Raw genomic sequence first — 4,606 nt, forward strand, 5'->3', positions numbered from 1 at the left:
CCCTGAGCATTTTTGCCAAAGACACCATGTGTCTATCTCGTCTCCTTCTGGGTGTTGCAAACATATGCACTAACTTATAATACCCTGTTCCACAGTGTGGCGCAGGGTATAAAAATCTAACAAAATTTGAAGATTACCACAAATCTACCAAACAAATATTTCTATAGAAATTTTTGTTAAAACTATATTCCTGTAGAAAATTTTGTCAAAATTTTATTTCTATAGAAAATTTTGTCAAAATTGTATTTCTATAGATTTTTTTTTTTCAAAATATTATTTCTATAAAAAATATAAAAAATTTTATTTCTATGGAATTTTTTCTCAAAATGTTATTTCTATAAAATTTATTGTCAAAATTGTATTTCTATAGAAAAATTGTTTATAGAAACTTTTTTCCAAAATTTTATTTTTATACAGATTTAACAAAAAAAAAATACTCTTTTGGGTAGAATTCTACCAACTGTGGCAAACGTGGTGCTAATACAAATTTATATTCTAAGTTATATACGTTGCATATTCATGTATAATAACCCAACCAATAGTCATTGTCAAATACTGCAACGACTTACCAAACCACTGTTTCCATATATTGTTGTTTTTTTATGGCCTTTGAATTGTTCACATTCAGATTCGTAAAAACAAGACAATTATGCATATTTATCAGTAAACACAATGCACTTGGAGGTGCAGTCATATGACGCATTTAATAGGAAGCAACGCACTCTGTCACTGGCCCGCTATCCTTGAAAAGTTTTGTATGACGCCATGGACACCTGAATATTTGCGTGCTAAATGCAATGTTTTTTGTTTGTAATTTCTCACTATGTCCCTGGTCTACAGTGGTCATTAAGATATAGTGTGCGTGCGTGTGTTTGTGTGTGAATGTGTGCTAACCAATTTATTTTGAATAGAGAGGGAGAACAGACCAACAATGCTGGAGTAGCTGTACGTGTGTGTATGAGAATAGCCATGAATGCCATGCATGTGGTCGCATGAGAGAAATTTTTAAGAGATAACGCAAAGCATACCCCCATTGGTAGACAACTCATGCGAGAAGCATGTTGAGTGCGTTTGTTTTTTTTTTCGGGGATACAACAGAGGGATGTGGCTGAACATCATTTCCGCATCTATACAATGCAAACGGATGGAAATACGGTTACGGATGTAAATGCTAAAATCTGAAGGTACCCCCTCCCCACCCAAACATACTCTATATCCGGAGCTTTATGACCTTCATTGGACACTTTATTGACCTCCAACTGTAGCGTAGAACCACAGCCATTCAGCAGATGTCGGCCAGAGAATAAAGTGCAGTTAGAGTAGTTTAGCTTGGCTCCGTTTAGGCTGCCTCGTTGAGTTATCTGTTGTTGTTTTTTTTTTTAGTTTTTTTGGTGAATAAATGTTTTCACGCCAAAGACAACAATAGCGGCCACAGGCACAACCTCCTCCATCCATTTTCGAATTGGGACCAAAACAATGCATCAGCATCCATTTTGGCTTTTGTTATAACAACGACCACTGGTAACGTTTATGGAAATTCATTTTGCCTAAAATGAAGAGATTTTTTTTTCTATAACCATCAGCATATTTTGATAGTCATGGACATGAAGAATATTGAACATAGGCTTAACATTGGTGAGATCAAAGAAAATTCAATTTTCATGAGAGCAGATTTTGAAGCATAGAGCGACGAGAAAATATATAATGCTGTTTCGGTGCTTGAAGCAAACTTTGAATCACAATTGAAACAACTTGCCAACATAGAGTCTTAGTGAACTTCATAAAGCAAAAAAAAAAAACAAGTAAGGAAAATCTAAAGTCGGACGAGGCTGACTATATTATACCCTGCACCACATTTTTGATACCATATCAACTTCGTCCAATGTGTTGGGTGCTATACCCAGCAAAAACTCTCATTACCCGGTAATCTTGTAGGTAAGCCTATTTAAAAATTAATAACCACTTATTATTTGGCATCGCTTCGGATTACATTTACATACGCATGTCCTAGGAGGAAAGTACTTCTCTCCAGGCATACTTTCGGCCATAAAATAAGTAGTGCATTTAAAGCATATAATCACCTAATATGTAATGACTTATTCGTAGATACACCAAAGCTTGCAAAATAGCCACTTATTGTCTCAGGCAACCAAATCTCGAAAATATTGATTTCTATCGCCGATTACAATGGATCAAAATATGGCGAGTGGTGCTGTAATAGGAGAACTACTTGAACAGAAACGAATATTGTATAAATAAACAAAAATTCTAATAAATAATCTAAATAAAATTACACTCAAATTAATTTCACACTTAAAATAGAAATAAATGTAGGTTGTTTAAGGTAGTTGGATTCGTGAATTACGATACAATATATCAAATAGCCAATTCACATAAGGTTCGAAATCTACTAAAAGTGGATTTTAAGTCTCTTTTTTATAAGGCAAATGGCATTTGAAATTTAGTTTAAGCGCATTTTGGAAGTGTAATGTCAATGAGGTACACACAAACAATATCAATTAATTTGATTGTCAATACAATTAAAATTATGTTTAAATTTGAGCTAACAACGTAATTTGTAAATACAATTACGATTTTAGTCACTTTAGCAACTAGTTTTGTTATATCAACAAACATTTTGTTATATCAACAAAAATTTTGTTGAACTTAAAAATTTTCTGTAACAAAAATTCATTGTTAGCTCAAAAATTATAATATTATCTTGTGTGTATAAGAAAGCATTTATTCAAAACATAACATGATAATGTCATTAAACACAATTATTATGAAATATTTGTGATAAAAAATTCTTAACGGAAGAATCTTCAGAATTACCGTTACATTACATATTCTTTTTGATTTTTTATGTAAGTGCTCGATTATGTGAATAATTATATTAACTACAACTGCCCTAAAATTTGAGAATAACAATTCGAAAATTACCGAGAAGTATTTAGTTTTGTCATTACAAGTTAGTGATTATAACTCGCCGCAATGTAATGCAACGTGTAATGACAGATTTACTCCAGGTAATGTCAATTGTAATGAGATGTGGTTACCTAGTTTTTTCTGGGTATATAAAGGTTTTTGCCCAAACACCTACATTTAGATCTGCCTCTATCTATGTGGACAAAATTTGTTAGACTTCTACCAAATATATTGATTTACAATGTTCCACAGTGTGGCGCAGGTTATAAACATGGGGAACATTTAAATCTAAACTAATTTTGAGGCAACTTCGCAAAAGTGTATTTATGATTTATCGGTCGATAGATATGTATTAGAAGTATGGACAAATCGAAGTATTTTCTACAAGTTTTCAACTTGGTAGTGCCGATTTTATAAGGAAAATGTGGATATTTTGGCCAATATTACCCAAATTGGAAAAACATATATATGGAAGCTATATCGAAATCTGAACCGATTTCAAACAAATTTGACATACATAGTTACTATGTTAATTCCACTCCCTGTGCAAAATTTCACGTAAATCGGATAACAACTTTGACCTCTGTGGTCATATGACGAAAAATCGAGCGAAAGATATATATGGGAGCTATATCTAAATCTGAACCGTTTTGAACCAAAATTGGCATGCATATTCAAAACCTTAGTTCTACACACACAAAAAATTTTTTTTGATTCAATCACGAAATTAATTGATCCAATTGGAAAAATTTTTGTGAAATTTTTTTCTGTGTACTCCCTGTGCAAAGATTCAAGTAAATCGGGGTAAAACTTTGGTCTCTGTCGTTTGTATGAGTCTAAATCGGGCGAAAGATATATAAGGGAACTATATCTAAATCTGAACCGATTTATAGCAAATTTAGCAAGCATAGTTAGAATGTTAATTCTACTACCTCTGAAAAATTTCACGTAAATTAGAGTACAACCTCCTATGCACAGAAAAAAAATTACACCAAAATATTTCCAATTAAAAAGTTGATTGAATTTTTTTTCAATTAATAATTTAATTGATACAATTAATTTTTTAATTAAGACAGAAACCTTAAGATAATTAAGTCAATGATTGAAAACTTTTAAATATTTAATTTAATTAATTAATTTTAATTAATTTTAATTAATTTTAATTAAAAAGTAGTTGATCCAATTAACATCTTAATCAAACTCGGAAGACTAAGTCCGTAAAAAAGTGATGGATTTTTTTTAAATTATTTATTAGAAAATTATTTCAAAATACATTTTTTTTTAATCAAACTAAAAACACAAAGTCAGATAAGAAAGTAATTGAAAATAGTTTCCATTTTAATTCAAAAAAGTATATACGACCGTAAGTTCGGCCAGGCCGAATCTTATGTACCCTCCACCATGGATTACATAGAAACGTGTGCTAAAGACTGTCATCCACAATCGAATTACTTGGGTTGCCGTAACACTTGCCGATAGCAAGGTATCTTAAAACTTCTTCACACCATCTTCTCAATTGTAAGTTAGTCCATTTTGAAAAAATTTTCTGTAGAAATAAAATCTTAACAAAATTTTGTATAGTAATAAAATTTTGACAAAATTTTCTATAGAAATAAAATCTTGACAAAATTTTCTGTAGAAATAAAATTTTTACAAAATTTTATATCGCAATAAAATT

The 4,606-nt window shown here is 31.1% G+C and overlaps 1 long non-coding RNA gene across 1 annotated transcript; it reads left to right on the forward strand.

The window, feature by feature from the left end:
- The first annotated feature begins 1,591 nt into the window (after positions 1–1,591).
- LOC142219597 (uncharacterized) lies at positions 1,592–2,295 on the forward strand. The gene is made up of 2 exons (XR_012717652.1): positions 1,592–1,935; positions 2,107–2,295. It is a non-coding gene; the product is annotated as an uncharacterized LOC142219597 (long non-coding RNA).
- Positions 2,296–4,606: the final 2,311 nt, after the last annotated feature.

Source organism: Haematobia irritans, chromosome 1 (assembly GCF_050003625.1).
Source record: "Haematobia irritans isolate KBUSLIRL chromosome 1, ASM5000362v1, whole genome shotgun sequence".
Lineage (NCBI taxonomy): Eukaryota > Metazoa > Arthropoda > Insecta > Diptera > Muscidae > Haematobia > Haematobia irritans.